Raw genomic sequence first — 24590 nt, forward strand, 5'->3', positions numbered from 1 at the left:
TTTCCAAGGAGCTTTTGCTTTTTGATAACCACTTTCATCATCTGGAACATCATGTCACCGAAAGGACAGGACCCATCTTCTGCTTCCAGATCAAGGCTGGCCATCCATGGTGGACAACATTGCCACTGAGCATGACAAAGGGAATATCCAGTCTAAAGGGGAGAGAGCAGCCTCCCTAGGTAAGATCAGACTGGAGAGCTATTGGCGGGGGGAAGGGGAGCAGAGGTGGAAAAAAACACCCTCTTCTCTTCTTTCCCCCACCTTCATTCCCTAAAATCCTTGCTAGCTCCTGGTAACTTTTCAAGGGGCAGCCATGGTACAGAGACCAGAAGTTCTCATGGAAGAGATGTGCTTGAATTCTGTTTCTCCCATTGCCAGGTGAACTTGGACGCACGCCCTCAGAGATAACTTTCTCTAAAGGGGGATAGGAAAGTCATTGTGAGAAGTGAATGAAAAGTTTGCAGAGGCGGAGCCCGCCTTTCTGTTTCCCTTCTGCTTTCTTTGCATCTGCAGCCAGCTTCCAGAAGCTGGAAGACTTTGTACATCCTCTCCTCCCTTCCTGCTCACTACCCTAACCCCCAAGCAAGGACTCCCGCATCGCCCCTCGCCTGAAACATGAGCAGCTCGTGTTTTCAGGTGTCCTGAGTTCCTAAATCACCAAAGCATTGACAGTGTGTACCACATCCCTTCCCTGGGCTCAGGCCAGAGCAGACCTGAAGGCCTCTCCTTCGGCAATTAGTGCAGGGAGAAATGATTCCCGCTCTAAAGAAGATTCTCATCAGAGCTAATGAATAAAGATTTGATGCGGACCTCAGAAAGACTCACCACACTGCCAGGCTCCAGGGCCCAGAGGATGTCCCTGTTCTGACCCCGCCTGAGCCACATCGCCAATACCTGGCATTTGGGAGAGAAGTCGGCCAGTCCTCAGTCCACTCTGCAGAACCCCACACTCAATGCAAACAGTCTGTTTGAAGTGAAAATCCTTCAGCAATTACCTGTAGAAACAGGACGGAGAGTGCTGGGAACAGAAAGAAGAATTTATTTATTTGTTCTCTGTGCTTTGAGTTAGTTTTTAAATTGTCCTTCTGTAGATAAAGGCATTTCTCCAGCAGCTCAGCCCCAGATCACGGCAGCTAATCTGCATCCGGTGGATGAAAATAGCCTCCAAACCAGATGGAGACCCAGAGCACACCAGGAAACCAGAACTGGTTCTGAGTGCTGAGAGTGGGGATTTAATTCGAGTCACATGAAGTCTTCTTGGGATTTTCTGGGGTGGAGGCGGGAGGGTAGACAACAGGGATTTCCAGGACTAGGAAGACGCTAGAGGGGGGAGGCAGGCAGTCAAAGAAGGGAAACAAGAGCCTGCTCTGGCACTCCCCTATAATTTTCTTCAAATCTTGAGTGGGCACAATTTTCCAGAGGTCAAGATGTCAGTGCATCTGCAGAGCTCAGAGGGAGCAGGAGAGTGAAGGGGAAAATGAAGCTGCTTAAAAGGCACAGGCTCCACCGCCAGCTCTCGTGATGTGCTGCAGAGAAAACTTTGGATGAGCTCATCTGCTCCTTTGAGCCTCAGCTTCCTGGTCTGTAAATTGGGATTCTGCTATTTATCTCCTAGGATTTGGGTGAAGATTGAGATACAGAATGTGAGGCAACCAGGCTCCATGCCTGGCACTTTAGAAATGAACAAAAATTAGTTCCCTATCCCCACATCCTTCTCTGGGAGCCATCTTTGGGGAGAACTTTGCCTGGTATAGGACTAGGGGTTTGCTTCGGCTCCCTGCACAGTCTCAACATAAGCACGACCTCTCTAAACCTGCCTATCCTATCCCTGAACTTCTGATGGTTTTGAGCTGACAAATGATTCTTCAGAGAGACCTATATGTGCTCACTCAGAGAGGCATGACCTCTAGAGGGAAAGCGTGTGTCCGTTTCTGCTTAGCCTATATCCCTAGACTGAGTGGAGTGCCTGGCACACAGCTGGTATTCAGCAATACCTGCTGGTGAAAGGACTGAGTAGTCAAGTGATTCCAAGAACTCTCCATGTGATCAGAAGACAAGGATGGAATATAGGCATGCGCACCAATTCTGGGGCAAAGAACAAAGGAAGTGACTATTATGTTGTATTATAGGAACTTCGAAAAACTCTTCCATCCAATAGCTCCCGCAGCTCAGACCTGTCTGAGTCCCTGGGTTTTGCATCACTTGGGAAGAAGCCCTGGTCAGCCTGCCCTGTCTGGGCCTGTTTCCTTTGCTCTCCTCAGAAAGACCACAGGTCCTGCATGGTCAGGGGCAGAGCTGCCCCCCTTGGGGATCACTTCCACCTATCACACTGGGAGCCCTGGGGATGGGCTCCATTAGCACCTGTAGTCCTAGCTTGTCACCTGGGGCCCTGTCCCTGGTCTTTAAGTGGAGCTTGGAGAGTTGATCCTTCAATCCCTTTCCCTAGTCCTCAGGATAAGGGAGGGAGAGAGAGAGGGGGAGAGGAAGACAGGGAGGAATGGAAATGCTTCCAGGCTCTTAATGTCCCTGATACAGTGCTCAAGTTCCATGTGGGAGCAAAGGGAGAGAGCAAACAGGAAGGGAAGGTAGGCCAGAACTCAGGGGGAAAGGTGGGGGAGGGGCAGGGGCTGAGAGGACAAGTGTCTTCTCCCTCCTGTCATCACTGTCACATGTCCCCTCACTGCTGATACTGCTGAGGACACAGGCCTGACCCTGGCCAGGTGCTCTCTGCTATACTGCTCTATCAGGCAAAGGGAAGGGAAGTTGGAAAAACCAGCAGTCCAATGACTGTAAACCTCATTTTCTACTTTGTGCTTCAGAGTCTAAATTGTCTAAAATGTCTCCAGTGAGTCGCTTTGAAAAGCAAGAACCAAAAGTTAGGGGAAGTGCTTTAGTCAAAACACCTTGCCTATAGCTGACTTAATCTCTAAATTGGGAATAACAGGAAGAATTCTGATAGTCTAGCCTAGTACCCTGCATGGTACTTATCTGGCACAGGGTCTACCTTTCTTGTGGTCTGCAGAAGCTGTGATCTCCTGTGCCCGGAACAGGCCTGGCAGGTTTCCGGTAGGAGGGCAGGACAATGCCAGGGAGAGCAGGTGGGAGCAGGTGCTGTGTCCCCGGACAGGGTTTCTGCTGGTCCTGAGAAGGCTCTGCTCCCTGCCCCCCCTGCTGCCACTGCGGCAGGGAAGGGACTCCAGCGCAGCCTCTCTGAGCCTTGCACTCTGCCCCACCCTGTCCCTATCTAGGACCACTGCCTCCCACTACCAAGCGCTGGTTGCAGCAAGCTGCCCTCAGGCCCTGGCCTGGACTCCTGTTTATCTTCTCCCTGGTCCCCTGGGACAGCTAGGACTTAATGAACTGCTGAGTTGCAGAGGCAGCCTTTGATCCCAGCAGCTGAGTGGAGGAAATCGATACCATTAATGGAGAAAATCTGGATTGTGATGTAGAGCTTGGGATAGGCCTTGGGTGTAGGAGACTGCCTGCCCACCTGCTGGCACTGGAGCTGAAAGGGTACAGCACAAGGACCTGGGCCTGTGTCCTGGGGCTGATCCCTGCCATGGATCTGAGAAGGGCACCAGGATCTCAGGACAACCCTGGGCCAGGCCCCAAGATCAGAGATGGAGACCTGAGCGGGCAAGAAATGCTACAAAGGGGACCAGTCAGTGCAGTGGCACAGCTAGAGGTGAGTTGGGGAAGGGAGAGACGATAGAGAGGAAGCTCGGGAGCAGCTGGTGGGCAGCCAGTGAGCCAGCAGGCCTGAAGGGAGGAGCCCTGAAGTGAAGTCCTGTAGCCCAGAGACAGGAGCAGCAGGCTGCACTGGAGAAGCAGTGAGCTTCACCTTGGCGTTGGCGGCAGAAGATTCCGGGTGACAAGCAATGCGCCTGGGAAGCTAGCTTGCAGTCATGAGGAGTTAGATGGATGACATCACAGTAGGGAGTCCACTGGGGTCACCTGGGGTGGGAAGAGCCTGAGCACCCACCCCAGTTCCAGGCTCACCACGCTAGGCTGATGCATTCTGTCACCATCAAATGGCCCCCACCAACTGCCAGGTCCAGGGTAAGGACTCAGTCAATATTTGTATCTGCACCAGCTGGCTCTGTGTTGCCAGACACTGTTTCTGTCTCCCAGGCTTGGTGTCTCCCAGCTCCCCACTCCCTGGCACTCAGCTCGTGGTGAGAAAGCCTGCAAATAGCTCCATGTCCCACTTTGCACCTAGCAGCAGGCTGTCACCTGGTTCGCCTCCTCTCCACCTGACCTTTGCTGCTGGGCACCATCAGGGTCCTGGCTCCTGGGTGGCCAGCACAGCACAGGCATCTCCATGCTGGAGCCCTACCTGTGGGCTTTCCAGGAGAGAGCAGCTCCAAAGCACTCACAGGTCCCCTGCATCCCAGGCTAGCCCCAGAGAGACCACACAGGGAAGGGTGGGCCTCTGATCCAGAGAACAGCCTATGCCCCGTCCTGCTTTGTGCTTCACTGTCCCCCAACCTCCAGCAAACCGCTTGTCCTTCCCACGCCTGGGTCTCCTCACCTAGAAAGCTCAGGCTGCCCATACTTGCCCTGCTGCCTCATAGGACCCAAGGGAACATTGGAGTAAGAACACAGAAGGGAAAATACTGCAGAAGGGGATAGGTACATGGGGTTGGTTGCTTCATACACATACTCGCTTTTTAAACTGGCTTGACACAGGAACTCCTTCCCAGGGGCAGCCATGGTTCTGACTGCTTTGGAAGAGGCCCTTTGACCTTGAAGTCAGCTGGGGGCAGGTTCTGGATATAGTGAAGTCACATGAGGAAGCGTCAGGAGCACAAAGAAACGTGTGTGATTGTTCTAAGGGTGGAGTTTGATAGCTCCAAATTGAAAAGCACAGATGTTCCAGGCTCTGTACAAGGAGTCCCCAGGATCACAGACAGAGGTCAGTGTCCTATCCAGAGGGGCAGCAAGCATATAAACACTTTGGCCTGCCGGGGGTGAGGTCAGAGAACAAGGTTCCTCTGTCTCCCCTCAGGCCAACAGATGACAAGGGCTGGACACTCAAATTCTGTGGGTACCTTGAGCCTTGGCCGCAGTCCCAGATGGGAACACCTAGGTGGAGCCCCACCTGGCGCTTTGCAGGCCCAGCCAGCTCTCACACCTGGGAGAGGCCAGGAGCAGCAAGGGAGAGCTCAGTAGGCCACCGTGGCCGCCACCGGCGCACCCTGCTGCCACCACCTGAACAAGGCCAGGTATTCAAATGATCTTCCTTAATTGTATTCACCCATCCAGCCCTCCGCTGGGCCCCTCGCTAACAAGTAGGAACCACTCCCCTGATGGTGGGACAGGAGCAGGTGTTTTGAGGCCTACGGCCAGAGAGCTGTTCTCAGAGGGGGCAGGCCGGAGACTGACGTCAGGAAGGGATGCCAGCCAGAGGGTGCATGCCAATGGGACTTAGTGTAGGCAAGTCCCAGCAAGGCCATTTGCTCAACAGTCTGAAACAAGCACCTCAGCCTCCTCTCCACTCTGGCCCAAGAAAGAGCTCCATTGGGGTTTTCAGCCAAGCCCCCACCCCACCCTTCTAGGGTTCTGCTCCCAAGCAATGTCCAGGGAGCAGAAGCTCTATATACCTCACACAAGAAGTACCCACAGTGGCAAAGGCCTGCTTTAAGGCCTCCTCTCAACCTCTGACGGTCCTTGGCCTCATGTCTGGGCCTCTAGGACCCTCAGTCATAGGTCCAGCCAGAGCATTTGGCTTTCCACTCTTGTGATTAGAACACAAAGGGTTTGGGAGATGCTGGCTTCCCATGTCTAGCCACCAAAATGGAGAATGGTGATGTCAGCCCTGGAATTACTGCCACACTGAAGCTGAAAAGGTCCTTAGTCTTTCACTGCACACCCTCCTGTCATGGACCAGAAGGGCAGATGTGTTTGAGAGTACACAGCTGGCAGGGATAGAGCCAGACCCAAAAGAGCATCCTGCATGTCTCCAGCCTCCTCCCTACAAGAGACCCCTCTTCCCTGCCTATTTCTTGGGGTCCTGGGATGAGACTTGCCAGGACCGAAGGCTCGGGGGCCAAGATGAACTCTGGGTGGTCCTTCTCATGAAACCTGACTCTCAGGGACTAGGAGAGTCCCCCGGGAACTAAGAACTGAGGCAAGAGTAGAAGAGGAGGCAGCTGGAGCTACCGTGGCTTTGGCCAGGGCTACCCAAGTCACACTCCCACGAGCCATGGTGTTTTCCAGGCCAGAGGGAGCACTAGCCTTGAATCAGGACTAATCTGCTGCTTAGAGCCTAAGACAATGAGCAGGTTATAGAATCTCCCCATGCCTCGGTCTTCTCACCTGGAAAACAGGTTGCTATATATACTACCCAGCTATATTGTGACAATGAACAAGAGCCCTAGGCTAGTGTGTATAGTGAGACCTTTACTGGGCACTCCTCGCTTTTCTCCTTTCCTCTGTCTTCTTCTTGTCTTCCTTTCTGAACTTTAGTTTCCTGAACAGAAAAAAGCAAAAGATGAACTGAAGTAATTTCTATTGTACTTAAGACTATAATTTCCAACTCCCAAGTCTCTTCTACAGTCTCTAGTGATCTGCTGGAGCGAGTACACATATCCCACGTATCACCCCTTCACCACAGGCATGCGCTCACGTGAGTGTACACGTGCACACACACACACACACACATACACACATGCACATACACACGAAAAGACACAGCTGGCCTGCTGACTCTGCATCAAAAAATAGAAGCTCAGCCTTGGGTGACACACATCCTATGAATACAGCATTATAGGTTTTCAGAAACAGTTCTGATTTACACCTGTTTGTCATCCAAACTGACATTTTAGATGAAAGTGTTGCCAGGACAGCAGGCATAAACAAGGAACGTCCTGGGAATCCTATGAATGCTCATCGGGACCTTGGTCTCTTAGGTAAAGAAGCTTCTAGCCCAAGCCTCTGCCTGGGATGCTCACAGTCCTTGAGTCTCTGTTCTAGGAGACTCCTGAGCCCCCAGGCCAGCCTCTGTGCTCCCACTCTATCTCAGCATGAATGCTGGCTTCTCTCTTCACCACTGACTGCTGTCAGCATCGCCCCTTTACTTCTCTGTCTCTCACCTTCACTGTGAGCAATTCAGGGAAGGAAGGATACCCCATCCCTACCATTGACTGACATGTAGCAGATGCTCAATAAACATGTATGGGAAGACCATTTGGATGCTCCACCCAGAAGAAAAAAATGAAGCAGACAGGAGGGGGTTAACACAGCTCCTACAGGGAGCTAGAGAAGTCAGCTCAGCAATAAAGAAGAGAGCTTTTGTTTCCTACCAGGCAAGCCATAGCAGGCATCTTTAGTTTTCTCCCCTCCACCCCCATGCACACATATCTATGAATGGCACCTGGTGGTTGGCCAGGGAGCTGACATCTTTATGCCTGCAGGTGATGAGCCGAGAGGACAGTGAGTGCTTTGTTGAAAGATTTTTGGGGCTGGAGACGCTGTACCCAAAAGAGGGGAGGCGATTCAGAACCCTGCTGGGAGCATTCCCACCCACACACTGTCCCCCTCTCCAGACAAGCCCCACCCCGTGTGGCATGCAGAGTGGGTCCTCCACACACTAGAGCGGGATGCATGGGTGCCGTCACTTGTCACTTGACAGTGGAGAAGGATGTTTCTCTATTTTCGAGTTCAGATGAGCTTTCGAAGATGCTATCTGTCTGTGATATAAATCCATTGAGAAAGCCCTGGAGGGAGCCCCTGCAAAGCCCTAAATTGGACACTAAAAACAGATAAAAGCTGATGGTTTAAAGGCTTTACGTGAGCTCCATTTGGGGGAAAGAATGAAAACAAGGATTTAGCTTGTCCTCCCCCACATTGGGCACATTGGACAGCTGTGGCCTGAGATTTTAAACCTTTTGTGTCCCAGTTGCATGGATTTGAGTGGCCAATGAGCCAGTGCTAGGAGGGAGGGCCTCAAATTCCCAGAAAGCCTCAAAGGGGCTCTGGTCTCCGACCACTCCCCCATCACCAGATGCATAGCTCAGCTCTTGAGTGCCTAGAAAGGTAGAGCCCAGCCCTTCCCAGCATACCACTACCTCAGGAACCATCTGGATTCAGATTAATTGTGTGTCCTTAGACTGAGCAGGTCAAGCTGTCACCCTGCCATTTGTTTCTGCAACCTCAAGTCATATTTTCCCTCTGCCCAGTTGGTGGGTGGCCTGTAACCAACTAAGACATTGCTTGGCTATTACCTTCTCTTATAACTCGGTCTTTCTTGGTCACTCTCCTACAGCCAAAGAAAACTTGGAAATGAAGTAGAAAGAAAAGCCAAATTGAAAATTCCAGCAGGAGAATCCAAACACACAGCATTCAGGACTAGCTGGAGCACAGGCCAACCTCGTAGTCCTTCCTTGGGTAGACAATGAAAGCACAGCTATTCTACTCAAGAGAAGAGCCTGTCACTTTCTTGAAATAGAGCCATGGTGGTTGGAGGGGAAATGCTGCTCTTCTGCTCAGTGGTTCTCAACCTACTCATAATGCTGGGCAACTTTTAAAAGTTCCAGTGTCCAGGCTACAACCCAATGGTTGGTACCAATCAGAATCTTAGAGATGAGATTCAAGCATCAACATTTTTCATATTGACTCCACCATTTCCCAGGCAATTCCACTGTACAACCAAGGTTGAAGCCCTATTCTAATCAGCTAGACCTACTGATGAGCACATGGAGGTTGGGGTCAAGGCTGTCATCATTTTCAAAGCCCTTACCATGTCTGCCTTTACTTCCACCCTTTGATTTAGGATGGAATTGGGGAACTGGAGAGATTACCATTGATGAAGGTCATGTTAAGAATCCATCCCTTCCTTCCTCTTAGGTCTAGTGAGCCGGACCCAGGTCTGTTTGTGTCCAGAACTGCAGTCTTGAAGCAGCCCACGGGGTGGTGCCTGGGGTCAAGTCAGATCTGAGAGGACAGATGTTGGAAGTCAGATGTCAGTGCACCTCCCCATGCTATTTTACAGGTGAGGACACAAAGGAGAATGAGGTATGACCTAAGTAGGGTCACTCAGCACTTGGCTGAGTCCTGGGCTCTATCCTTTATGCAGTAGTGCCTTTCTTGAGGCCTAAAGCTCTGTGGAGCTTTCAGCTCTTCCACCAAATGCTGGTGGGTGGGGGCCCTGGGACAGCAAAACCTTTGGCTTCTGGCTTTCTCTGTGGATGCATTTCCTGGAAAGGAGAGGAAGAGTCACCATAGTACCATCATGAACAGCACTGTCTGGAACCTTGGCTCTAACATTTAGAAGCACTGTGACCTTGAAAGCTGTCTTAGTCTTTCTGAGCTTCTGTACTACTTGGTTATATGATAGGGAAAGTGTTAAATATTACACAAGTTGATCAAGTAATATTTAAATGAGATCAAGTATATAAAGTTCCAGAGCCCTAACAATTGAGCAAAAGTTACTTTCCACCTTTTGCTTCCTTCCTCCGTAGTCCTCTTCTAGAATCAAGATGGTGCTTCCTACCAGTAAGGCCTTCCTACCAGTAGGACATGATAGGCCTTGGCCCTTGGCCTTAATGGCCATGATGACCTGGGCACAGGTAAGATGTATCTCCCTAAAGCAGATAAGAGAGGAACTTAGGGCTATTGCTTTTCCCCAAGACAATCCCTCAGGATACATTAGAAAGAGTTGGTCAAAATCTCTTGAAGTTTCCTAGGAATGTTTCCAGGAAGTCACACTATTTAGCAGAAGGTTCCCAGTTCCTGGCTGGCCCCAGATGTCCCATCCTTCATTTGCATTGCCCTAACTGGCCTGGAGTTAAATGAAATAGTTAACCAAGTTTTTAACAAGCACCTATTGAGTGTCTCTTCTGTGCCAGGGATAAAGGAGTGACAAGACAGACACGGTCCCTGCTTTCACAGAGTTTCCAGGTGAGGATAGACTTTAAACAAGGAATTTCAGTTTGGGGGTGCTTTCATCCAAGTGTATGTCCCCATAGCATTCCTATACTAAATTCCTAACCCTCAGGGATAGATAGTATTACAGGTGGAAACTCTGAGAGAACTCTCATAAATGGCATTCGGATCCTTATAAAAGAGGCCCCTTTCCACTATGTGAAGACACAGTGCATTGGCATCTATAAACCGGGAAACAGGCTCTCACCAGACATTAAATTTGTCAGTAATTTTATCATGCATTTCTTGCTTGAGAACCCTAAGCAATAGACTTCTTTTGTTTATAAACTACCCAGTCTGTGGTATTTTGGTATAGAAGCCCCAGTGGACTAAGACATATTTAGAAGCAGAGGTGCTGTTGTCATAAATACCTAAAAATGTGAAAGCAGCTTTGGAACTGGATAATGGGTAGAGGCTGGAAGAGTTTTGAGGTTCAAGATAGCAAAAGCCTGCAGGGCTGTGGACAGACATATCATGCAATCATGATGAGGACTCAGAAGAGGAGAGGTGTAGAGAAAATTTCAATCTTCTTAGAGAATAGCTAAGTGGTCATGAGCAGAATTTTGGAAGAAATTTGGACAGCAAAGGCCATTCTTATAAAGTCTTAGATAGAAGTAAGGAACATGTTATTGAAAACTGGAGGAAAGGTGATTCTTGATATAATGTGGCAAAGAATTTGGATGAATTGTGTTCATGTCCCAGAGTTTTGTAGAGGGTAGAACTTGTGAGCTATGAAATAGCATCTTTGGCTGAAGAAATTTCTAAGCGAAGAATTGAAGGTGGGCTTGGCTTCTCTTGAATGCTTGCAGTAAAGAGTAAAAAGACAGAAAAGATTTAAAATGAAATTTTTAATCAAAAGGAAAGCAGTGCTTAAAGATTTGGAAAATCCTCAACATATTCATATGATAAAAATGAGAAAACAAGTCAGAGAAAGAACACCAAGGGTGTGGCCAAGCAGCCATTTGATAAAGAGATTAGCAGGGATTACCCAGGTGCTCTTCATTGCGACAATGGGCAAGCGACCCTGAAGGCATTTTGGAGATTATTGGAGCTCTTCTGCCCATCACAGGTTCAGAGTGCCAGGTCTTGCAATAGAATGACTTCAGAGGAGAGGCCAGACAACTGTGGGCCTCAGTGCTCGCTGCCCAAAACCACCTCAAGGCTCTGCTCCCCACATTCTGGTGTAGCTCTCCTTGTTTACCCCATGTTTGGCTCCAGCAGGTCCAGGAGTGGTGTGGGCTGTGACAGCCACCCTCTGGAGGGCACAAACAGTAACCTCGGCAGCATCCATGTACTGCTTCTGGGATGGTGCAGAGGGAATTAGCCATATGGCCACCTTCACCTAGATTTCAAAAGATGGAGCTGCTCAGAACCTTGTCACATGATGCGGGGTGGGGCTACTGCAGAGGAACTGCACCAGGGCACTGCCTAGTGAAACTTAGTTGCTCTTACAACCTCAGACTGCTAGAGCCCTCAGCAGGCAGTGTCAGCCTAGAAGAGCTACAGGTAGCAGACTCCTATCCATGAAAGTTGCAGCTCTGCTCCAACAGCACCATGGAGGTAAGGCTACCTAGAGCCTTGGGAACCCAGCCCCTGGCTCAGTGAGTCATGAAGGCAGGACAGCAAGTCAAAGAAAGTTATCTGTAAGCCTTAAGATTTAATGTTGTTCGCCCTTCTGGGGTTCAGACTTACTTACCCCTTTCTTCTTTCCTATTTGTCTGTTTTGGAATGGGAATGTCCATTTTATGCCTGTCCCACTGTTGAATTTTGGAAGCACATAATGTTTGATTTCACAAATTCACAGCTGGAGAGCAATTTGCCTCCAGATGAATCATACCTTGAGTCTCATCCATATCTGATTTAGATGATATTTAGATGAACACTCTGGATTTCAGACTTTTGAGTTGAAGCTGGAATGAGATAAGACTTTGGGGGCTAATGAGATGGGGTGAACATACTTGCATGTGAGAAGTACATTTTAGGGGTACATTTAGGGGGCTAGGAGTAGAACATTATGGTCCTAATGTTTTATCTTCAATCCCAAATTCATATGGGTGAAATCCTAACACCCAAGAACCATGGTTTTATTAGGAGGAGGTGGGGCTTTTGTAGAGGTGATTAGGTCATGAGGACAAGAGATAGGATAACCCCTAAGATGGGGGAAGAGAGCAGGGACTTGAAACATCAAATGAGACACCTTGCCCAGACTTGGAGAAGGTGACTACTACACTAACTAGAAAATTGACAGAAAGGTAGGGCTTATTTATCAGAAATTTCAGGGGACAGAATTGTTTCATAGGCAAAGGGAAGAACACAGCTAGCAGAGACCATGAGTGAAAGAGAACCTGACACCTGTGAGGACCTAATGAACTGTTGAAAATTATTGAGATGAGAGTGAACTTGTCAGAAGAATCAGCTCATGAAAGATCTTTTAGTCTCACTGGTTCTCAAATTAGAGCAGGACAAGCATTGGACTCTACAAGAGGGCAGGTTAAACATGTAGGGATTCGCTAACTCTGTCAGGAAGCCTGAGAATTTGCATTTCTAACCAGCTTGCAGGAGGTACTAATCAATAGTCTAACACGGCATTCTTTTAGGACATGTTGAGTGGTAAAGATTTTACTCTAAGAGGCAGGAGAACATGAAGCATTTTGAGCTGAGTAGTCAGATTTGCCTTGCAGAGATCTTGCCCGGCTGCAGTGTAAAGGAAGAATGAGCAGGTGCCTCCTGGGAGCTGCTGAAGCCCTAGCATCTCCTGTTGCTCCCCACTGAAGTCTCTCAGTTTCGAAAGCTTTCTGCTCTGCTCTGACAGCCCTCTCTTGGGAGAAAGCTTTCCGTAGGCCTCTTGTGTTTCTGCACATTGTGTTACTAACTGACTGCTCAGAACTATGTTTTCAAGGGTATTTGTATAGCAAACAGCCTTGAGAGATAGAGGTAATGTCTCTTCAAAGTGAAGGGAAAATTAACTTAGTGTCCAATATAAAAAGACAATGTTTCCTTCTGGAGCAAAAGTGAGGCTAGCTTTCTTTCCTTTATAAAAAATAAGGGTTCCCTGAATGCACAATTCCTCTCCAGGAGCATAACCCACTGCTTTTGGTGTCACCTAGCCATCTTCCAGTCACCCAGCAAAACTGCACCTTGGAGAACCATGCAGGACTGACTCTCTGGCCACTGCTACTGTTATAATTCAACCCTTTACTTTATCTCTGACCCAGGAGTCTCAAGTCTTCTGCCAGTATCCATGGAACTGTGGAAGTCTAGCTTGTCAATTTGGAAGTTAGTTAAAATATTGGGCTCCTCGTGGTCCCTCACACCATCCCACCTTGTTCCACCCCTCTGCCTCCTTCAGTGGCTCTCCTGGCAACCCCTTCTCTCCCCTATGCACAGTCCTGTCTCTGATTCATACTCAGGGGCATCCAGCTGTCACAGACTCCTCTTCGGGTCCTTGCAGCCATATCATCTGCACCCAGGCTCCATACTTACCTGCAGATGTGTCTTCTTTCTCAGCCTCCTCTATAGGAATCCACTGTCAGAGCATATTGCACCAATGTCATGATCCCACTTGACCTTGGGCTTTCACAAATCATCAGATAACTTTGCACCCATGGCTATATTTGACACTTCGGGGGAGTGAAGACACAGTCCTGGTTCTATGGATAGGGGAACTGGGGTGCACAGATGTTGAGATTCACTAGCAGGAACGACTTCAAATTCTGCCTACAAAGCTGAAGAGAAATGGCTGGGGGTTGCATTAGTATTCATGGTCAAGAGGTGCCCGTACATTTGAACATTTTCAGACTCAGCTCTCACTGGAGGCAGGGAGCAAGAACATGGGCTTCAGGGCGCACAGGCTTAAGCAGGTCTGGGGTTGTAGGTAGCAGGTTTTCCCTTTAAACAGTTGGGAGAAGGGGCTGTGCTTCCTAGGTGGTGGTGGCGGGGGAGGCTGCAGGCTCACTGCAGGCAGCCCTGTTTGTTTTTGAATTGTAGATTACCAGGTTTGATTGGAAGTCAGAAGTCTAGCCAGGCCCCCTGCAGACCTATTTATGTAGAACTGGTCTCCTCTCTGAGAGGAAATAAACATCAGAGGCTACCAGGCCTGCCTGACACAGCCCTTTGTGTTGTCAAATCAGGTGCTCACGTCAAGCTGAGGCTGCACATTTGGGGAGTGCTAGGACCCTGAACCCTCCTCCCTGTCAACTTAGATGCTGTCGGAATTTCCTTTCCTGCTTCTAGCCCGCATCTAGCCACATGAAACTTTTAGCATCTGCCTCCTCCCCAGCTGCTCCTGTTAAGGCCTGTCATCCCTTCTTTCTCCTCTACCACTTCTGTTTCATCTCTAAATGATCTAATATTAATGTTCTCGTCATTACAGTGTTCAGAGGAAAAGAACGAGTTTTGTCCACAGAGAGAGGGAGTTGAGAAATTAATATAATATTTGTTCAGGATTGATTTCAAGCCGTAATCCCTGCTGCCAGAGAGACCCATCTGTTTAAAACTATCAGACACTAATTACCCAGCGTGTGAACACAATAGCAGGATTGAGGAGCGACGTCCTCTACTCCCCCACACACTTGCAATTAAGCATTGTTATTTATTAGAGGAAAAAGAAAATCCTTCAGTGAAGATGGATCTCCCATCCTCTTGACTGGCAGGGGCTCCCAGGGGACTGACTGACTGAACACAGTAGGAAAGAAGCCCCGAAATTTCTTGATCAAAGAATCCCAGGAATTGCATTCATCTGGCTAGAAAGGTCAAATCCATTGCAAGTGCTTTTCCTTCTCTCCTCTCCGACTCAGTCCAGACTCCCCACCAAACCTGTGATAGCTAATAAAGATACCACCCTCTCCGAGGAAGCCAGGGTTGAAAGCGCTGATTCATCCTCTTGAGTTCTCTTTCCTTCATCCTCCTAAGTAATCAGATGCAGAGGTCTGTGAAGCATATTTCTACTGCAGCTCTCACAGCAGGCTCCACTTCTTTCTTCAAGGCTGACACCCTAGGGCTTGGACAATCATCCAAGTAGGAGGCATCCACCTTTGGCCTTTGCCCACTTTGATCCTACATTTGCCCCACTTCCCTCAAGATTGTTGCCACTACAAAAACAACTGATGAGGAGGAGGAGGAGGAAGAGAAGGGGAGGGGTCAGGAAAAAAAAGCAGCAGCAGTAGCATCTCTCATTAAGTCATTCATTTATTCGAAAATCTTTGGTGATTCCCCTTGGCCACCGACTAATTGGATAGTTAACACCCTACAACTTCTAGCCTCGAGGCATTTCCGAGTGTCCTTCTGACTATTCATTCTGTAAGGGAATAATCTGGGTAAAGTGAGCTGCAGTATGCTTTGCATTTCCCGTAGATTTTTTTTTTTCTCTTTGGCTAGACAAGGGATTGAACTGAAGGCCTTTACACTGAGCTATGTCTCCAGCCCCTTTTTAGTTTTTATGTTGAGACAGGGTCTTCTTGCTAAATCACTTAGTTGCCCAGGCTGGGCTCAAACTTGGGGTCCTCCTGCCTTCTCTATTGACTTTCTTGTTCTCCTCTTGAAATTTAAGTCCCTTTTTTGCCACATAAAAGGCCTGGCCCAGCTTCCTAAACTCCTTCGTTCTTGAAACCCTTCTTTATCCCATGTCTGGATCACTTTCCCCCTCTTCTGATGCACAGCAGTGTTTTATTTGGGGCATGGTTTACGGCACATATTACTTACCTAACATTGCCACATTGATCCTGATAGACTTGGAAACTCCCTGCCTTGGTGCCCAACATTCCTGAAACTCCTGAGTGAGGCGGTGGGAATAGCAGTGAACAACACAGAACATAGACATGTTCCCCTTTGTTGTAAGAGTGTGACCTGGTAAGAAGACAAGTGGTAATTTAAATATTAATTTAGCATTTATAACAGATTACTGCCAACGAGGAGTTCAGGGTGCTCAGTGCAGGCCTAATTAAACTGGGGTTGGGGAATGCCTCTATGAAGAAGCAACTGTTAGGGTAGGGATTATCTAGACAAAAAAGGAGAAGAACATTTTCATTTTTATGTTTATCTGGAAGAAATAGCATATATTAAGGAAACTCAGAGATCATACACATGTTCTAGAAAGCTTCCTTTGGTAGATTTACAAGTTTAAGCAAAGAAGGAACAGAAACAGGAGTGGGAGCAGAGCAATGAGACCAGAAACTGGCAGTCTTTTAGCAGACTATGATGATTTGACTGTGTCTTTCTCCAAGGGGGACAAGTGTTGGAGACATGATACTCAGTGCCATGCTGGGAGATGGGATCTTTAAAACAAGGGGCCTAATGAAAGGTTCTTGGGTCGGTTTGAGTATGCCGTTGAAAAGGATTGTAGGACTGCAGTCTCTCCGTCTTCCTATGTTGAAATGTAATCTCTGTTCCCACACCATTGCAACCTGTCATGATATGACACTGCTGAGAAGTCCCTCACCAGAACTGAGCCAGTGCCAACACCATGCCAAAACTGTGAGCTAAAGAACCCTCTGATTTTCATAAGCAATCTGCCTCAGGTATTTCATTATAACAACAAAAAGCTGACTAATGTAGAAGCTAGTGTTAAGTGTTCAGATATGAGGCAATAATGTCTTAACTGGGCTGGTGGATTCAAGAGATGTTAAGAGGATCACTGGACTTGAATTTATAATTGGTTATTGGTGTAACCAATGACCAAGGAAAAACACAGGATGACTCTCAGTTTTCTGGGTTCTGGGTGAATGGGAGGGCCATGGCCAACAGAGGATGATTGAGGAAGAAGAGCACATAGGAGTTATGTCAGACGAGGGGCACCATCTTGGTCACACTGAATCTGAGCAACTGGTGGGGTATTGAATGAAACCTTCCAGCCCTTTCATAGCTATGGTGTCCTTAGTCAACAGGTTGATTGAGGTAGAGTTCACATACAATAAGCTGCACATATGTAAGATGTTGAGGTGGATAAGTTTCGACACATGTTTACCAATAATACCATCACCACAATCAAAAGAGTCAGCGTAGCCATCTTTATATTTTCTCTGGGTTCCACTCTAATCCCTTGCTTCTATCTTCTCCTGGGCAACCATTGATCTTTTCTCTGTCACTATTGACTATGCTATGTTTTCTAAAGTTTTACAGAAAGGAAAGTATACAGTGTGTAGGTATATTCTGCAGTCTTCCGTGTGTGGCTTACTTCACTCAGTATAATTGTTTTAAGATTCATCCATGCTGCAGCGTATTTCATTAGTTCATCCTTCTTATTACCGAGTAATATTTTATTGACTAGACCACAATTCATCCACTGATGGGCATTTGGATTGTTTCCAATTTGGGACTATTAAAAATAAAGCTGCTATGAACCTCTTTATATGAATGTTTCATTTTTTTTTTCATATTTTTCCCTCTTAGATAAATACCTAACATGAAATGATTGGGTCATGTATACCATGGTAATAATACCATAATGAAATCCTGACACTGACAGCTTGGTTCTACAGATTAGGGCACATTCCCCAGCAAGACTGCCCACACTTCAGATGCCAGTTACAAGTTTGAGAATTCTACCTGCACTTCTAACCAACTGGCTACAAATTTAGGGCTTCCTACAACATCCTCAGGCTAGATAATTACCTAAGGCTGATTTACAGAACCCTGGAAAGCACTGTATTTACAGCTTTATTACAAAGGACACAAATCAGGACCCACCAAATGAGGAGACACTCTGTATGAGTGCAGAGCTTCTTCGCAGTCCTCCTGAAGGCAGGGCATATCTGGCAAGTCTTCTCCCAGCACATCAGTGGCTCACTAACCAGGAGGTTCCACTGAGCTTCAAGGTCCAGAGTTCTTACTGGGGTCTCGTCGGGTAGGCCTGGATGATTGAATCATTGACCATCTGACTGATCTTGTTCTCTGGCAAATCTCCCCTTCCTGGAGGAGTTCAGGCTAATACCACCTGGCTCAAAGCCATGATCTTCTAAACACAAAGTTGGTCTTTCTGGCATAAGCAGTCCTTTCCTGAGTCATCTCTTTGACTTAAACTCAAATGTGGCCCAAGGGGACCCCAGGAATAATAAAGGCACTTGTATCACTAGTGAAATTCCAAAGGTTTAGAAGTTCCCTCCCAGGAACCAATCAAAAATGAGCTAAATTCCTTATTTTGTAACAATACTATTTATGCTTAATAAATCTTAGTTAAGTATGTTAGTGACTAAATTAATGAATGAACATACAAATAAATGGATGACTAGGAATAGCTTTTCAGTTGCATATGACCAAAAACCAACTCCAACTAAGCAAAATGTTGGTTTATATAGTGGGGAAAATAACTGATAGTGTCAAAGAATGAAGGAAGAGCTTTAAACATCCTACAGTCAAGAGCTTAAACCGGGCAGGCACCAGCAGAAAACTGGCTCTCATCAACCACCTCATTTTTATTTGTCTTCACTTTGCTTCATCTGTAGAAAGCCTTTTTGCTTTCTTACGACAGAAAGCAACTATGAATCAGCTACTCTGATTCATAGCTTTTCTTCTCTTAGCACAAACATACAAATTTCAAGGAAGGACTCTTAATTGTTTTATGTGCTCACTTCATGGACCAATCACTGTCCCAAATGAGGAGATGACTGTCCAGGCTGGGGTCACATGCTGTCTTTGTGGCCTTCTGTTATGATTGGCAGGCCAAAGAGAGCCTTGGGGAACTGATGGATTCCTGAAGGAAGAGATGAACAATAATACATGAACACTAGATTCTAGTACATATGTGTGTTAACATTTAGAAAGTTTAGAAAGGGGTTTTCAGCTACAGTCCCTTGTATAGTAATTATTCACAGTGACCCTGTGAAATAGAGTTGCATTTTATAGATAAGGAAATGAGGGGATTTAGCTCAGCGGCAAAAGCGCCTGCCTGGCAAGCGCAAGGTCGTGAGTTCGGTTCCCGGTACCGGAGAAAGACCAAAAAAAAAAAAAAAAAAAAAATATAAGGAAATGAGCCTTGGGAAGGTAAAAGTTTCAACTAAAAAATGTCATAACTCACAAAAACTTTTACCTTTAAACCCAGAAAACTGTGTCTCTAGTTTGTACTTTACAGTCCAGGCAAAGGTTTTGTATATTCTTTCATCAACCATTCATTCACATATTAAATGAGCACCTATAACAAGATAGTGGTTACAGCAATAAGTAGGACAATGCCATTGCCCTTATGGAGCTTATATTCCAGTGGAGGAAATAGGTAATGAATTTTAGCTGGCAGCACTATGAAGACAATGAAACAGGCCAGAAGGATTGGGGCACTTTGGGCAGGTTGTCAAGAAGGGACTGTCAGGGAGCAGTCATTGGTTCTGAGAGCAGAATGAAGGTCACTGGCTCTTCCTACCTTCAGCTGCAGCTTGGGCACAGGGACCTCACCATTCCTTAGCACTGATGGCTGACCAGCCCACCCAGAACGTTCTCTGTGGCCTTGACTGTGCTTTCTAACTCAGTGAGTTTGCCAGATCTGGAATGTAAAGGGAACCGGGAGAACAAATAAGGAACGACACAAACTGCAGCTTGAAATATTTAAATGCAACTAAGGGTGATGTTTCAGGTTCTTCTGAGAAGAAAATCATGGATGCGCCTCGGACAGCAGCACCATTCTCACCTGGCTAGGGTGGCCCACCGAGGACTCTGTGTGGTCTTTCCAGGGGCAAAAACATAAACCAACTGCAATCTGTTTCAACCCAAACCTTTGAAGTTGTGATGAAAACCAAACCCATTCCTGGCTCCTGATACAAAGAGAAAACAAAGAGAACAACATTCCCATTCCTTTGGGAAGCCAGCCCAATCTCCCTGGTAGCCAGGAAGCCATGTAATATGTCCATGTCAAAACCAATGACTCCTCTGGGAGATCATCAAATTAAGATTCTTCCACTGAAAAGCCTAATGCTATTGATTAAAGAGCACAAACCAAAATCAGACCTCTCCTGGCCCTGTAGTTGGATGGATTTATGTTCTTCCTGTCTCTAAATCTTGAGCTAGAACACACTTGGTGCCCCTGGGAACTCAGGACTCAGACAATAAGCAGAGCCCTCTGTTCTTTCCTGGAAGGTGTCTGCATCATTCTCAGTAAGGGTGGGGGGCTTGTCTGATTCCAGGTCCACACTTCTGGAGCTCCTGTTTGGCCCGATGGCCTCAGTCTTTATAAATACCAGATGATGCCACATTAAAAGCACCCCCAAGCACAAAGGTGGGCACCCTGAAGATACCTATCCCCTGATTAAAAGAATGGTATATTTCATGGTGTCAAAATTGCTATACATTTGGCATTCTTTGCATTGATACAAGCATGATGGAACGTGATTGAAATTGATTGACTGGCTGGTCTCAACACTTAGAGGGGAAGTAAAAGGTCTTTTCCATCTGTCCTCCTAAATTCAAGGCAGGGGGCCTTATCACAAGATGGATTAGCAAGAGAAAAAGCATGCCTACTTATCTATGTTTTATCTGACATGAAAAAAGAGTTAAAGAAAGTGTTAAAGCCAGTGTTTTATTATAGTAGATTTGAGGAAAAGTGGACAGTCATGGAGACAGGGTAAAGACTATGAAGTGAGTGTGTGACTGGGGGAACTTACCGAGGCCCAGTTGCTCAGATTCCTCTCTGTGTTCCCTCCTCTTTGGACAGATGGATGCACTTTCTGTCCAGTATAGGGAGGGCACTTCTCAGGTGAGGCTCTCTGACCTGCTTCAGGGGAGGAGAGAACGGGGAAGGTCACAGTGATCCTTCTGCTTCTGCCAATTTCTCAAACCCTTAAGTTTAAGATATTCCATACACCAAGAAGTAGCATATTTTGGGGTAGCAATCTTGAACCCACTATTCACACCAGTCTCCCTCCCCTTTCTTGACTGCTACACAACTCCCACATCTGCTTCAAAAGCCTGTTCCAATGCCATTTTTATGCACTCCCTTTCCCAAGTCCCCAGCCACAAGAACTGTCCCCAGGGCACTTTGTTCATTTGTGGCATTATCACATGGCACTGCCGCATGTGTGTATATGCATTTGTCTTCTCCAAGGCTTCAAGTGTCTTGGGGAAAAGAACATATTTTCTTCATCTCCATCTCTGCTGTGCTCTGCACAGTGACTGGCTGGGGCTACAAAGTCAGAAAGTGTTTTTGAATGAATAATTCAGTGAGTGAATGAATGGGCAAACTGGGACCTTCCCTCACTTTGAAATCTCTGTGGCAGTGGGTTACAGGTTTGAGAGCATGGATCAGAATCCTGGCCTAGTTAAATTGGTATAATGGTCTCCCCATTCAAAAAGCAATAACTTTTCCCCCACACCCTACCACCACCTCCACCATCGGTACTATGCTCTTCTTGCTCTGATTCTGTCTGTACTCTGCCATCATTGGGAATTGTGCAGAATGCACAAAGACACTGAAAGGAAAACAGCCATTTGTGGGGCATGAACCAAAGACCTGACTGAGAAGGATAAAGTCATGACAGAGATAGAAATCCTCCAGCTGCCCTGTTGGACCAGACTTGGATATCAGTGGAGGGAGAGATAACACAGCCAGATCTGTCACTTTTAAAGGCAAGCTCATCTTGAAGCAAGGTGGGCCAGGTTGAGGCTAGAGTAATTCTCACATTCTCACAGGAAGATCCCAGAACTAGGGAGCACAGAAGAGAGATAATTGAATTTCCTTTTTTGCAAGTCTTCTAAGAGCTGACAATTTCTCTTACCTCGCTACCCCTCCTTCATCTACATAGTTTGGCTGTGGGACAGTCCTGCTCAGACACTGGGATCTCCACCAGCCAGGAGATTACAGGAATATCTTAGCATGCTGTTGCCAGGATACTGGACAGACCACCAGAGATGCTGTGGAGCCTTCTCCTAGCCCCTATTCCAGGAAAAGAGGTATCAGTAATTAAAGCTCATTTCTTCCTGACATCAGCAGAGGCTATCGTAAGAGGAGGGGCTACCTCTCCCATGAAGGGAGGTGAAGCCAGTGCTGTAAGCTGCTAACAGCAACTCTTTCCTCCCAGGTGGTTGTTGGAGGCAAAGCCAGGTGCAGGAAGCAGCTGAATTGAACAGTATCATGGAGAGGAGTTAGGGGAAAGTTTTGATACGAAGGAAATGCTCATTCCAACAAAAGGAAATCAAAACCCCAAATGATCCCACAGGGAGCAAAGGTGAGCAAGAGGGAAATGAAATGGAAAACACCAACAAATTGGAAATCAGGCCCAGAGGTGGAGGAAAGGAATTGATTGGAATGCTTTGGAGCAAGGAGACAGCTCCCCAAAGAGCCGGTCTTTCCACAAAGGACCTGAGATCCTGCAGGTCTGAATCACATTTCCCCGGAGGAAGTGCAGCCCAGTGCATCGCTATTTTACCAGCAAAGAGGTAGCCCAAGCTGAGGCTCCCCTTCCCTGAAAGTCCACAATCACCTCATAAAGACTGGTGGATTCTCTTGTAAGTTGTAACTTCCTGGTAAGACAAAGGGCTACCTGGCTACCCTTGAAAACACAGTGAAAGTGCTGATATCCAGACACACACAGGACAAAAGTTCCAGGATGCACGAGTGGTCTCCTCTGAGTTCCACATCTGAATGGCTCTCTATCCTTGGAGAGTGCCTGTAGATTCAGCAGTGTCTCCCTTTGATACGCAAGAACAGAATTTTTGCTAAAAGAACGTTGAACATTAAGTCCTACGCAAGTTCTCTCTCTAACTCACCTCTCTAATTTCCTGTTACCACCAGCACAGAATTTTGGCTCCCTCAGGCTTTCCAGCCCTCCCACAAAGATCTCTGTCTTCTGCCTCTCACTGCCAGAAAAGTCTTTTTTCTCTTGCTCTCAGCTCCCTCTTTTGTGTTGACCCACCTTCCTCCGGAAGTCTCTGCTCCTCATCATCTGGATATACCTCTATTATTTGCACTATCTGCAGCATACTCCCCTGAGCTCCTTTGTAAATGTCATTAAGTCACTATCTTTTGTTGCTTTGGGCCTACCTTAGTCTGAGGGCCCATGGAGCTACATGGAGCCCCTCTTCTCTGACCCTTTCTCTAAAGCCAGTGTTTTTGGCACAGCTAGTACTCTACCAGCTGACTGACTTCTAGAAGTCTCAACCCCACCACTGGACAAAACTTTCAGGGCTCAAATACTTTGGGGAAAGCATCTATGATGTTATCTCCATAAACCAACATGCTAGGCTCTGAGCTGCCCATGTTACCTAATAAATCTCCCAGGAGAGAGTCTGAATTGAGGTAGATCTCAAATGTTCATGTCCAATCAGAAGGACACAAACCTGCTTGAGAAGCAGTTAAAGGAAATAGAGCTTATTCTCCTGGAAGAGAGATGCCTCAGCCTTACCTCCTAGCCATCTTCTGTCATGAGCCAGGGTAAGATGGAGAAGAGAGATACGACTCCACCTTGGGCTACATGGGGGCAAAACAAGAGCCTGTGAGAATTAACCCAGTGTACACAGAGTTCTCGATGGAAGAAAACCTGTAGAACATTCCAGGCAGCCCTGAGCCTGGAGACATGTGAGCATCCTCTTGTGAGAAGGATACAGTTGTATGAGGACCAGTCATGGAGATGCTGACATGAAATTAGGAGAGAAGACATTCGTGGATGAGAGGGAGATGAGAGTGGACCTCGTGGCCCTGGAGGAACCAACTGCTGCCCACTACTGTAGGACAATGACTTAAACAGTAAGGGACTCAAAAGCCTCCAGCTATAATTTTCCTAACCATGGCATCGGAAGGTCTGGAAAGAAGTCTGGAGGTCATTTCCTGTAACTTTCCCATCCCTTGGCAGCCCTACTCAACAGTGTGTTCATCAACTATGTTTAACCTAGAAGTTTTCACAGCAGGTAACTGGTCTTTGTATAGGCTGTGTCTGGAGGGGGTGATGGGGTCTGCCGTGGCAGAAAGAGCAGAGGGGAGCTTTCCAGGCTGGGCATCAAGCTTCAGAAATGTTGCTCAGGGCACCATCATCAGCCTGGGGATCTCTACAGCTGTACAGAGATCTTTCCCTCCTGCGCTGGAGGGAAAGAGCTTGGCGAGGGAGCCTGGCTCAGCTGGAAGCAGTGAAACCAGCATGCTGCATTGTTGAGCCTCCTTGCCAGCTGCTGACAAGGGAGAGCTTTACAGACAGATTGAATCTATGGAGGGATGAAAGTCGCTGGGAGACAAACACACTCACAGAGTTCTCTGCGCTGAAGCTGTTTTGGAAGCTCCTGTCATATGCACCTCGAGCAAAGAGAAAGGAGGAGAGTGGGAATGACGGCTGCGACGGAAGTCAGGCATGTTTCCCCACCACTGCCGCTGTTCTGTAATTCTCCTCCTTCATTACAGGAGCTTCCTTTCAAAATAATCAGGAAATGGCATGACTCATGATCACAGTGCCTTTGCTCCCCAAGGAGGGCGGAACCAGTGGGCGCACAGGGCAGCTGGTGGGATTCACCCTGGTTGGGGCTATTCCCAGAGGCCTCCGGGGCTGCTGCATCCTGGCTACCATGGGCCAGTGCCTGCCTTGTGATGCCAACCCTCTAAGCCTTGGGAGCATCTGGTGAGCTTTTCACTCTCTGCACAGGTGGTTGGCATCCTGTGGGCACAAGCATAGGATCTCAGACTGGGCATGGGCCAAAGTGAGCTCCTGGTGATAGAACAAGATTAACTGGGCTGGGATCCCATTCCAGAGAAGTGTGTGATACTG

This window comes from Chinchilla lanigera, unplaced genomic scaffold (assembly GCF_000276665.1).
Source record: "Chinchilla lanigera isolate Chin_1 unplaced genomic scaffold, ChiLan1.0 scaffold00011, whole genome shotgun sequence".
Classification (NCBI taxonomy): domain Eukaryota; kingdom Metazoa; phylum Chordata; class Mammalia; order Rodentia; family Chinchillidae; genus Chinchilla; species Chinchilla lanigera.